At 39.4% G+C, this 14,022-nt stretch overlaps 1 protein-coding gene across 3 annotated transcripts in view; it reads right to left on the bottom strand.

Annotated features, from left to right (window-relative positions):
* slc12a5a (solute carrier family 12 member 5a) overlaps positions 1-14,022 on the bottom strand; it is a 180,601-nt gene that overhangs the window by 91,668 nt on the left and 74,911 nt on the right. The gene's annotated exons all lie outside the window — the stretch shown is intronic.

The following is a 14,022-nucleotide window of genomic DNA, read 5'->3' as shown; positions in this document are numbered from 1 at the left end:
GGGGGAAGAGAAGGTTAGAGAATGAGGGAAGACGATTAGAACGAGTGGTGAAAAGGGGAAGAAGGATCATTTCAAAATCTAAGAGTTTGTTCACAGCTTTAGTGTAAGAGGGGCACACACTCACAAGGATGAGCATGTGTTATTTGTAGGGATGTCAAAATAACGCGTTCATTTCGATTAATTAATCTGAGAAAAAATAACACAGATTAATCCATTCCATATTGACGTTTGACCCGGAGCCGTTCTAGCCACCATTGGACTGTAAAATGAAGGAGGGAGACGAGAAGGTGCTGCCTGGATCAATAATTGGAACATTTACTTGTAAAAATCTTCTTCCTGCCAACCCTGGCTACCGAAATCTGGTGCCACTGATATGTCTGCGCTTCTCTCTGATGCTCTGAAACACAAACACCGCTGCACATGACGCTAGTTAACACTATACTCGACAGCAGCTAACGTTAGCCTACCGCTAGCTAGTAGCTGGATTAAACACGGTTAAAATGCTGACAGCTAACGCTAAACGGTGTATAGTTTGACTGTGTTTTACTGTAGAGGATTCAACACCGGGATTAACAATCTGCAGCTGCCGTCGGAGAAACAACACAGACGGTCGTCTGAAATTAAACTGGTAAACTACAGCCTCGTGGTGCATTTGAAGTTATTGTAAATGTCCTTTTCCCATCTGGTGGTTGTTTTTGTCGTTCAACAGCAATTTAATAGTGAAATAAGTTATCGTTATTGTTATACATTATTATTAAATCATTTAATTTTGACCATATGGCCTTAGCAATAAACAAGCCGTTCTTTAATGTCACCAACTGTTGTTTAGTACCCTTTTTTTTCTTTTCTTTTTTTACTTTCTTAAAAAGTATCGGTAATTATGTATGCGATTAATTTCGATTAATTAATCACAGAGTATGTAATTAATTAGATTAAATGTTTTAATCAATTGACAGCCCTAGTTTTTTGTCAACACAGCAGAATCATTAGCAACTCAAAAGATCTAAAACTACGGTTACTCTAGTTGACTGGGAAGTAGCTGTGATGAAGAGCTGCTGAGCCAAGGTCCTGGGCTGCTAAGCTAAAAAAGTAGCGGTCTGATGACCAAGCTGGGAGGCAGATGCAGAGTAGGAGGATGAGAGGATTAGGACGTGTTGGGTTTAATAATCTAGACATCCTGGACGAAGATGACAGGGTGGAAAAGGAAGAAGACGATAGATAGCAAATGAGGAGGGATCAGCAGTGTGTAAGAAGAGGTCTAGGGATTACTGGATGGAGGTCAACAGAAGCTCTTGCTCTCACATACATGTACTCTAGAAATCTCTTTCTTAGAGACAGACATGGAGTAAATGGACTGAGATCACAGGACTTCACTTGACAGCACTTGAAAAATGAAAAAAATTATAAAATGTGAAGCACCAGCGGTGATGGCTTTCTGTTTAAGCATTATACTGTATAGAATACAGTATATGTGGCTGATGGATCATGAATTATAAGGCAAAATAGGAGAACATAAGGGCTTCTATTTTAAGAAACTAGGGGCTTTTATGTCTAAAAAAAAGTCTAAAGCTGCATTATTGAATAATAAAGACCATAAGACCATAATAAATGCATTCATTAGGGGAGTCACAGTGGTGGGAAGTGTCACTGACAATATTTGAATGATGCTGCAAGAGAATGTACAAGAAAAGACAGCATCTATTCAACTCAGTCTCGGAGAAAAGATGGGAATGTGTGAGTGGAATATTTCACTCGAGTTAAAATAAGATGCAAACTACAAAAGAAATGTGATGGAATGTGAGTCTCATCTAATGTTTCCCAACTTTTTTGTGCCCATCAAGATAGATAGATGGACAGAGATAGACAACTTCAGTTATCTTGCCATGTTAGGCTCCATGTAGCCATCTTTCTGACAGTCTGAAGTCAAGTCAGGAGAATGATCCAATAATTCTATCTTCAGATTTGTGTACTGAGGGTTTCGATGTTTCTACTGCTGCTGACGTCTCACAAGGTCATCACAATAAATTAATGCACTTGGGAGTGCAGTTTCTTTTGATTAAACATGTTTTTGTATGGAAATTGCACCTACAGTACAAGAACGTCATGGGTAGAGTATCACACAGCATTTCATTAAAGCAGCCATAATTGAGTTAATTTGGTGACTTGCCGAACAATATTTATCACCTTTTATAGCTGCTATGACGAACATGTTAGCAAACAGCTGTCAATTTACATGTTGAGCAGATATACGAGCAGTGAATGTAGCCATGTGTTCATTTGGAGTCGCGTTTTGGCCTCCTGGCGAAATAAAGGTAAAATATTTACTCTCTTTTTATCTATGTTTTTGATATCCACCCAGGGAAATATCTGCTCTCCAGCTGCCAAATGCTCCACTGTGTTCAACAGCTTGTTGCTAACTTTGTCTGTCTGTTGTTTAATGCTGGGCAGCTAGCATAGAGCAAGTTTTAAGGAACTACTGAGTCAGGTGATAAAAGTTCACCACTACGAGTGAGCCCTTTTACATTATACACGTAGTCATTAGACCCATTGTTAATATAACACATTTTTTATTGATTTAACAAAACATTACCTCCAAATACAAAAAAACATCAACTGACAGCCTGAAGTTTCAACTGGTAAAGCGAATCAGAGGCACAAATATGACAAATAGTCAAATTTCATCTTGTCAAGTACCCAAAACTTAATAAAACTTCTGTAAATTGGGAATCCATAGAGACAGAATAACCTCTAATCCTGCTTGCTGAACATAAAACATCAAACGCTGAGAGTGCCTCTAAAAGTCCATGTATTTAGGCTGTGGCACACACCACACCAATCCTAGAGCTCTCCAGTTAAGTTGCTCCATTTCCTGTGTGACAATAGCTAAATGGGTTCCTATTGAGGGCCGAGATGGGACACGGGGCAAGTGGTATGGCTCTCCGCCGCCTGTGGAGCGGCTCGGCTGACAGATGGTTTATTTCCATTTGCTGAGGATGCTGATAGGCTATCTGGGCCGTGGCGAAATGGGAAATACTATTCATACAGGCACATCAGCGCTAGACACTCGGCTGACTGAGAGTTATGCAGACATGTCAACTAAACTGCTGTCAAAGAGAAAGAAAAAGAGAGAGAGAGAGAGACGGTGAGCTAAGTGATCGGTCTAGCCAAAGGCGACACTGTACTCAGGGGAACAGTGCATGAAATACATACCTAAAGACATAAATATTTAATTGTGAGATTATACTTTACATCCATATGTCCACTTAGCTGGGCTGTGTTTAAGTGGTGGGCTGAAATGCAATGATTGGATCAGATGGCATAGAGTGGCTGCTGTGGGGTGTGTAAGTGGCATTTGATTGCATTCTGTGTGATCGGGAGAGACCAAATTATGTAAAATGTTTAGAGATGCACCTGAAACTTGAACGTAAGTGGTTATAAGTATGGTACATTATTAAATGAGCTGAAATCATACTGTATGTACCACGATGAAATATTTGTGTTGGTGTATATGTGCTACCGTTCACATGACAAGATATAAAGCAGTGTGCGTGTGAAATAATCACTGAGGCTATTAGCCAATAATAACATATCAATCACAGTCTGTCTGCCTCTGCACGTCTCTCTGTCCTCTTCCATCTTCTCTGTCATGTCTGTTTCATTCCTAAAAAAAGACACCATCATCAAATGGCACTATGACATGAAACAGCCGTAACAACATCAAACAGCTGTAGGTACCATAGACTGTTAAAACCAAAAGCATTTAGTGTGTGTGTGTGTGTGTGTGTGTGTGTGTTGTATAAAATTAGCTGTCTACAGTTTGTTCTGGGGGGAAACGTGTACTCTTTCTCTTTCTACAATGAATGACTATTTTCCCAAACAGCTCCACTGATAGCCCCGCCATTGAAAATGTTCAAATTATAGTGTTGCTCTTTGTGTCCCGGTCATAATGGCCCTAATCCAGTAATGTCCCTGTACATTTATCGGTCACTTCAGGCAATGTGTGAAGGGGAAACATGATAAATTGGTACGTTATTAACTAACGTACCATTATAGATTAATGGGGATGTACCTGTTTATCATCATATTTATTTACAATCAACTCAATTCATTTTATTTGTCACGGCAAATTCCAAATAAAGATGATAATGGTTTCTGTTGAAAGAGCAGGCTTCAAATCACCCCGTGGATGGTTAAAATGAAGTTAAAAACAAACTGAGGCTCCCCAACTGTTCTCTGCATTATAAGCCTTAGAAAGAGACATTTCATTATGCTTCCACCCACACACCCCCTCCCAAACCCCTGCCAAACCATTTCCACTAAAAAACCTTAATATCCTCTAATGACCCTTTTGCGTTTCCTAATGGCCAGGAACTAACTGGAAAACTGGAAAGACAGCAAAAGCTAAAACTTCATCACCAGTTCTGTCCATTACATAGTTAAAGCCAAACTTACAAACGGACCATTGGGCTTTAATGTGGTCAATCACGCAAATGAGGAGATTTATAATCAGTGTCTTTATAGGACTGTGGCATCTGGACAGCAGGTTGTGGCAATGAATGAGAGGCATTGTGCATAATATATATATATATATATCTCAATCAGTTTTCATCAATGGAAACATCCCTGTCAATCTTGATTACTGTAGTTAGCAGGCAGTAAGCTAAAACAGATACATTAGTATACAAGTCTTTATAGAGTAACATACAAAACATTAGGAACAACTCAATTTTGTCAATATATTGCATTTTTACTCACCAAACCTTCCCAAATCCATAATGATTTGATATGAATCCTGTTCCAGGTATAGCTGACGTGGCACTAGGGATGGGTAATATGAATAAAATCCTATCACCGTATGTGTAATTCAATATCCCAATATCGATATTTATAATTTGTTTGGATAAAATAATAACAGGAATGTCTATTTCAAAGTATACCTAAACAATCGATGCAAAAATCATATAATAATTCTATATTGCCAGGAAAAGGTCCTGGCCATTGATTGTCCCCATCACACACACCTTATACTAGTCACCACAATATTAACAGTATGGCAGAATGTCTAGTCAATAATTAATAGATTAGTTAACTGGCAGAAAATGTATTAGCAAAAATGTTGATTGTCAGTTTATCGTTTAAGTCTTTAAGTCAAGCAAAATTTTAAATAATTACTTCTGAAATTTGAGGATTAACTGCTTTTTCTGTTTTTTGTATCATTTTAAGTTGTTGGCTGTTGGTTGGACAAAATAAAACATTTTAAGAAGTCTTGTGACTTTCAGACCCTGTGATGGGCATTAAAAACATTTTTATTTCATTGAATAAATGATTCATTGTTTAATCTCTCAATTCTATGTCTCTGCCTTTTATTAATTAAAAGATAATAGTTGCAGCCCTAATGATGCATCTCCCAACCCTGCTTGGTAGCATTGAAAGTCTATAAACTCTGTCTACTTTAAAACATATTTTAGGGTGGACATGACCAACATCAGGATGAAATTAATGTACTGTAGAGTTACTTTCTTCACTGATGAAGAAAAACTAGTTTCCATTTCTGAATCCATGATGAAGGGAAGGGAATACCATTTAAATTTGCTTTTATTTTTCCATTTTTTCCTCCTCAAACGTGTCCCTGCCTTTCTGTGTGTTCCCACTGCTTTTAAAAGTTGCCTCATTAATTTAACTTGTTCACTACACTGTGTCAGTAATTAATCAGTGGTAACTGTTTTCATCATCTAAGTCGCATCAGTTGCATCATCTGAACTTCAGTCTGTGCACTGAAGTTCTTATGCAAAAGGATGATGTTGGTGCCGTGCCCATCTGCCTCATTAGCAATTCCAGTCCATCCCAAACATTATGTGTGTGTAAAGCGAGTCCAATGGTGTACTGCTGGCCAGAGTCCTGACGATGAAGCAGACTGTGAGGGATTGATCCCCCTCTGTGCCCCTCCCAGACCCCCCTCCCTTGCCCAATTACAAGATTGTGTGTTTGATTTCGCTGTTTCTCGGTTCTACAGAAATGCCCACCTCTGGCCTTGCAGTTGCCTTGCAGTCCCTCTGCCCTCTCACCCACCAATTAAGCAACTTTCTAGTTTAAAGACACAGCAATCCCACAATACCATGCTGTACAACAGAGGATCCTCCCACAGACACACACACACACACACATACACACACACACAAACACACACACACACACACACACACACACACACACACACACGCTGGGGTTTCCACAGCTGAAACTGTACATCCACATCGCCCCACCCCACACACACAATAATGAGTTTCTCCACTGCTGCTGGCTGACTTCAACACTAGCAGTTTAATTTTCTGCAAGTCCTGCCGCTTGTATTTGTTGTGCCAGTATAAGCATATGTGCACATACATTAAAAGAGATCACATGCATATGTATGAGAGTCACAGTACACACACACTCATGCTCAGGGCAAAAAGTACACACGCGATGGCAAAGCGCATACTGCATAACAACTACTCTCAAGATGAAAGGAAGCAATATATTTTTCAGTTGGCTGGTAGTTACCTATTAAATATGGAGCTGAGAGGATTGTTTAGCTATCCTCGGAGAGAGTGCCGTGATGCAGAGGTACGCGTGAGCTTAAAATAAGGAAAACGTGACTTCTCTCTTTTTGAAATGCAAATGATTTATCCGCCAGGGAAATTCCAAATGAAAGTGAATCTACCACCGCTGCAATTTACCTGTAGATACTAATGAATGGCAGGAGAGAAGCATTTTGTTTGTCATGTTTAACCTCAGTAGAAAGGGTTCATACTTATTAAATATATGGAACATTTCCAACAGCCCAGACTGTAACCATGGCAATCCACATTACCTACTTGGTTATTTTTCTCTCCTGAGCCAAAGGAAAACAGCTTGATACAATGGGATGAAGCCAGGCTGTGACACGCACACACAGAAACGTAGTAACAGAGGTTCTTTGGCTTTTATTTTCTCTCAAGTGACAGACCAGAAGTCTTCATGTACAGAGTTGATAGACTAGATTGCTGTGCTACAGGGTGTATCATGGTTCTGAGGCCGGTCTCAACCACACACCAGCCAAATCACCGCAAATAGGTATATGAGTGAGAGCAAATCAATATGAGCCTTTTCATTACAGTTCAATCTCCTGGCACAGGCCGGTTCACAGTAATGTCAGATAGGGTGGAAATTGAGAGACTCATCAAGGACTTTGGTCTCTTCAATAACGAGCTCAATCTCCTGGCACAGGCCGTGTTCACAGTAATGTCAGATAGGGTGGAATTCGAGAGACTCATCAAGGACTTTGGTCTCAATAACGCGCAGGGCCATGCTTTAAGCATTGATACATTGTCTAGTAGGGTTTCCTGCAAAATAATGAAGACTACAATTAACTACTAGAAAGTAAATTGTTCTTTAATACATCTGGTTTAAAATATTTTGGTAGAACATTTGAGAGCTACTTTTCTTTCTGATATTGTCTTATATACGTAGCTGTAGCCCTACACGGTTACAAATAAACTGAACCAGAACTCTGAATCTGGTTTGGTAGTAAAGGGGCCTGCTGTTAAACAAGTCAGTAATGATATTTTATTTTAAAGATACATTTTTTTCTACTTTGAATTCTAGTTAGGTAGCGTTGTTGTTGTCCTTGGGCGTTTTTAGCTCCATGGTGTTTTAAGCCCCCAACATCTCCTTCCAGGCAGGGCTGCAACTGTGTACTTCAAGACACCTAACCCTAACCTTAACCCTAACCCTAACCATTGCCTAATCAACTTCAAGGCAGCACTGCGAGCGTTGACTTCAAGGCACCTAACCCTGACCTTAACCCTAACCCTAACTATTAGATATGCACCGATAGACCGGCCGGTGACTGGAATTGGCCAGTTTTTACGTGCTCGGTCAATGCTACAATTAACTGACAACATAAGTTATACGAGTTACAGTTCTCAAGGACGCACGCACACATGGACGCGACAGCAAAGTCTCTTTTTACTGTACTCCGTGTGTCGCGTGTACCCGCTCGCGGTGTGAAGCAACATGTCAGCTGTTTGGAAATTCTTCAGTGTGTGTGCAGAAGATAACAAGTTTGCAATATGCAACACCTGCAAGGAAAAAGTAGGGCGTGGAGGGACGACACCAAAAGCCAAAATCACATTTTTTTTGTTGGATATTGGATGTGAAATGAAGGAAATGGTTCTAACATTGCACTTTAGATGTGTGTGGATTTCCCACACCAGGAGTAATTTATATAGTTCTATTTTATAGTGATCCATTATCTGTTCAAAAAATGTTCTATGTTCTGTGCAAAATGTTCTATTAAAGAAAAGATAGAAAATAAATATTTGTATGTGCTGTAAAGTGGTTAGAAAAAATTAAATCGGAATTGGCTAAAATCGGTATCGGCTGGCCTAACTCGAAATCGGCCTAGAAAGTTGTAATCGGTGCATATCTACTAACTATAACCATTGCCTAATCCTAGTGGAGACGTTGGGGGCTTAAAACACAGATAAACACGTTTTTAATTGCTAACAACTCTTTCACCATAAATTACCCGCATGACACCATTTGCTTATTCCTGCTTTTTTTCTTCCTCGCTACAAAAGATTAGATACTCTGCATGGTTTCTCTGTGATAATATATTGCTTCTTTATTAAAATGTTCATCCTTTATATACATTTATAATATATAAATGGCTTGTATTCATTATTTTGCCTTATTAAAAAAAATAGTCTTACTCTATTCTTATGTATTTAACTCATTCAGATGTTTTGACTTGTAGTTGTTTCATACAGTGGGTATAATGCAGTTATGAAAGTTGTGAGAGAGATGACCATGGTTCCCGTGTTCAGCTTGGTTGAGCTGTTTCTGACATGATTCATCTCTTTCCTTCACGTCCACTGACCTCCTCTTCCCCTCAGTAAAACTGGCCATCTATTTCTCTCTAAGACTATCCATCCATTTGAAATATTTTACCTCGGAAACCCTTTGTCGCCCGTGTTGTTTCTGTGGCTGTGCAGAGAACTAAAGTCATGTAATCAACGTGTTCATGTGTTCCAAATGAAAGGCAGTGATTTTGCTTTTGTCTCACCTAAATGCAATGAAAACTTGTTTTCCATTACTTATTTTCATGAAATTGCACACACAATACTTTGACACCGCTAAAGTTGAAGGAAGTTAAATGCTGAATAAATGTTTTTTAGACAAGGAAAGTAAAACATGTAGTAAAGCATATGTGTATGACTAATGGTGGTCTCTTGGTACTTGCTTTTGTGTGAGCTTTTCATCACAGCATGAGTCGACAGCAAGCTTTGGGAAAGCAGAGCCCTTCACTGCTGATTATACACTCTCCTGCTTATTAATTGACAAACCAATAAATGAATACCCATTCATTATATATAGACACCCACTACTGATGGTAACCATACTCTAATTAACAAGAAAACTATCTGCCCCATCGTAAGCCATTGTATTCATGTTTCATTACTACCTTTATTAAATTCAATTAAGTGATACATAATTAAAATCTATATTTGGACTTCAGGAGCCATTTGTACAATGGTGGTTGGTACACTGATGAAAAATAGCTCTGACTCATAAGGTGAGTTTTCTTGAGGATGGTACTGGATAAGAAAGAATAAAAATGAAGCTAAAATAGCTAGAAATACAGGCAAAACTACCTTATTTGCAAACAGAAAACAGTAAACCGTATTTTTGCACAATATTAAATTCTCCTTCTCAAAGACACTGCTGAGGAATACAGTGTAAAGCACTGTCCTTTGCAATTTACATACGACACGGCAATAAAATATTATTAATAATAATAATAATAATACATTTATTCAGAACACAATGGAAGGTCAATAGTACAGTAAATAAATTAGGACAATATACTGTATACAAAACTATAGCAATAAATATATGGTACAATTCAATTATTCAATTATATCAAGTATTACTAGTCAGTATTGAACTTGACCTATATACAGTATTTATATTGCAGGCTCTATGTGTCAGTCTACTCATGTGGAGATGATATATTTTGGTGCTAAGCTACTAAAAAATGCATTTTTGTTTGTGTAGCCAGAGAACTACCTTTTCAAGTAACAAGTTTCTGTGGTCCTGTATTAGCCTGCAATCTCTCTCACTTACAGTACATTTCTGCTGTCTCTCTCTCTCTCTCCATTTACAGTAGATAAGTCGCAGAGCAGGTAGACAGAGAATAATGACGTTGAGCATGCACAACAACTGCCGCCCTAGGAGGGCCCCGGGGAGCATTTTGCAGTATTATGCAGTCAGCCATAACTAAAACATCATTACAACCCTATTCACAGCCAAAAATACAGACTGGCTGGAGAGAGGGGATGAGTGGATGGATGGATGGATGGATGGATGGATGGATGGATGGATGGATGGATGGATGGATCCTATGATTATTGTCATCAAGTAATCTGACGGCTTTTTCTCAATATATTCATACATTTCTTAGCAGGTGAAGAGAAAGTCATTCAACAGCAGCAAAGTAGCAGCTTTTCAAGTGGATTTTCTAATTAAAGGTATAATCTGTCAAGATTCTTAAGAAATCAAACCCAGATTTGGTGACTATTTATGGTGGCATTTTTGTCAGCAATACCCATTCAATGTATTTTTTTCTGGACATAATTACCTCTAGTCGCCATTCCTATGTGGTATTTAAATTGCCTTTGAACGCACAAGGGTTTCACAGGAAATGTGTGTAATGTATGTTTGTAATCCAGATTTATGGTTGTGTATGTAATTTCATCTCACTGATATCAGCCTGATTGCTTACTGATCACTCTCCTAACGCTGTATCAAAGCTGTGTCAAGTTACTGCTAAAGCTAACCGGACATTGCTGCTTCACATTAAAAGAGTTCAACTGGCGAAACACAGGGCGCCAATTTATTGTCAAGCAATCACAGGAAACGCAATGTACTGTTACCAATGCTAAACTCGATCGTTCATCAAAAATGTGCCTACAAAAAGAGTCAGTTTTAAATATTGTAGAGGAAGAGCTGCAGGCGACATGCGGCACAACTTCAACTCCTCAGCGTGGTAAATCACTTTGCATTCTTCAGTTTGAAAACCACTCTCACTGTGTGCAGCATGAATTTGAATCATGGATGCAACTATTTTTTGCTGACTTCTTTATTAAAACCACGTTAAGTTTGTTTGGCTGCACTGCAAACAGATACACTAGTTGCTTATCTGTTGTATTTCTGACTAAGTAGCTGCTCAAAGAGTGCTTGCTGTAATAATTACCAAGACTGAAATATTAAGAATAACAACTTTAATTTCGTATTGCAACTTCCATGTCTTCTCTTTTACAGGATATGTGAGTATTCTTGTCTCATTACCCTTTATTGTACTATTAATGTTGGTGTACAGTATATAATATTAAGTACTATTTTTTTCATGCTTCATTTGTGTACAGTGAATGTTAATAATGCGTGTGATTTTTTTTCTTACTAAGGTGTATATATTGTGTATTTGTTCTTGTACTTATACAGCTGTGACAATTCACTTTCTCTAAAATGTATCTTATCTAAATGGCAATAATGTTAGAAAATATTTTCTTAAAAAGACTTCAGAGTGTGATTTATGTGGAGCGAGCTGGCTATCAGCAGTCGAGTGACCTGCTGAGCCAAAGGCTGTTCAGGCAGAACTCATGAGCAATATTCAATTATGCATACCTTACAAAAACTACTCACTCATTAAACTGGAGCGAATAAACTGAACTGGCACATTAATAAGCAACTGAATACATAAATGAAAAACTGCAGACAGCAACAAACGTGTAGAAAAGTAGCATGAAATCACTTTTGCTTGCTAACAAGAACCCAGAACAGCTCCTCTTAATGCTGTACCATAATCAATGAGTGTAGATCAAAACTTTACATGATTCAGTAGATGTATGAAAATACAAATGGTACTCTCCACATTTAAACACCAGTAAGAGAGACATAAACCACACTCTCACCTCAATGTGCGCTAAAGAAAAATGTGAAACACATCCATCACTCAAACAACAAGAACTCTTCACTTTAGGTGTCCACCATACAGCATCACTACACCTTTCAGACAGTAACAGCTTGCCCTGTTGTGCTTAAAAAATACAAGACATGCTCTGCCATCAAACCTTTTCTGTGCTGCAAATAGATCACTAAAACTTCATTTTCGCTTCAACTCGTGATTGCATCCCACCTCCTTGCACCGCTCACACTCCACTTGCTCCAAAGAGAAAAATCTGCACATAATTAACAATATGGTGGGAGAGCAACATGATGAACTTATGAATATGTAAATCAGGCTTTTACTCAACATGCATCCACTTCTTCCCTTACAATCATTCTTAATTTCCGTGAGAATTATGCATTTCATCTTTGCAAGCTTATAAAAAGGTGCACAGTACAAAAACACACCCCTACAAAACACACACACACACACACACACACACACACACACACACACACACACACACAAACACCTTCACCCTAAAGCTGTGTGTAACTCTGTGCTGTCCTCTCCCAGGCTGTGACCCAGTCGTGTAATGAAGGCTATAAATTAGCACCTTGGACAGCGCTAGGCAGCCCTGAGCTCCTCCTGGATGTACATACTACTAGAGTCAGGCGAGGGAGAGGGGGGGAGCCTCTTTTAGCACCGAGGGAGAGCGGACAGCGACAGCTACTGTAAAGAGGCAAAAAGCCCTCCCTATCTGGAGCTGCCCTGCATAGTACTGATGACTAAACAGACTTATTCAGGTTGTTGCACAGCTGTGATTCAAATGAAAGGGATGAGAGGGGGAGGGGGTGTATGGATATGTGGGTGTATGTGTGTGTGTGAATAAGGTCCTATCCTGAGAGATGCTGTAGCAGAGTGCAGAGTGACAAAAAGAGTGAGATAGGGACAGAGTGACACAGAGGGAGGAACAGATGGAGATATGTTGGAAGGAGGTGGTGGCGGACACTTATTCACCTCTCTGAGGGTCTGAGGTGTTTGTGCACATTACATGCATACTCTTAAGTTATATATACGCATTACTACAGAACACATAAAAAGGGGAAGCCTGACCAATGAAACAGTCTAACATCTACACATAGCAGGAGAGACGAAGAGCTACAACCACACACACTTCTCACACACATTAGCATGTAGGCCACCTATTATGAACATGCGTGCCAACTTTAAAACTCCATTCTGCACACACTTGGATGCATACACATGAATGTAAATCAGACGGTAAATTTGACAGTGCGTAAAGGTAGAAGCACACAGAGACAGCAACGCTCAAGTAATCTTGTTAGCTTAACACTTCTGCATGCACCATTATGTGGCTTTATGTCACGCCTGGTAACCTGTCCTTGATCGTTTCAATTCGTCGCACTTATAAACTCGATCATGTTTCAACCCTGTCGCCAACCTCTTACAACCGCTGTCCGTGTCCATTGTAATCCCCCCCACCCACAAAAAAAGAGATGCCCGCATTAAGTTAAATATTCATGTTCCCAGCGCTGATCTATTTTTATCATTAAGCCCTCACAGGTAGGAGAAGAGCAGCATAGTGACTGTTCTCTCATCCGCAACCTGTCTCCCCAGTGCATCCGTGAGAGTCCTGACAACCACAGGAACATCTGTGTACCATAACGCAGAATGGGAGACATGAAGGAGTGAGAAAAAAGCTGTAGCGAGAAATGTTGAGAGCAAAACGGAAAACAGGGCAGTGAAGGAGAGAGCTAGGCCTTGGGAGAGAGAGAGAGAGAGAGAGAGAGAGAGAGAGAGAGAGAGAGAGAGAGCGATAAGTATGCAGAGCTACAACAATCTTCAATATATAGCAGAGGAAAAAGAAATACTGCCGGTGTGCAGCTTCTGCAGAATTATCCTCAGTTTGAATGAGCCGATGGGTTGGCCAAACCAAAGTTACCTGGGACTTTAATGGCATTGATGACTTAATACTATTCCAAAATTATTGTGCAGTGTCTGTCACTAGCACAAGAATTGGTTCAATCTCC

The sequence above is a fragment of the Sander vitreus genome, chromosome 4, assembly GCF_031162955.1.
Source record: "Sander vitreus isolate 19-12246 chromosome 4, sanVit1, whole genome shotgun sequence".
Lineage (NCBI taxonomy): Eukaryota > Metazoa > Chordata > Actinopteri > Perciformes > Percidae > Sander > Sander vitreus.
This window is presented reverse-complemented; position numbering and strand designations above follow the sequence as displayed.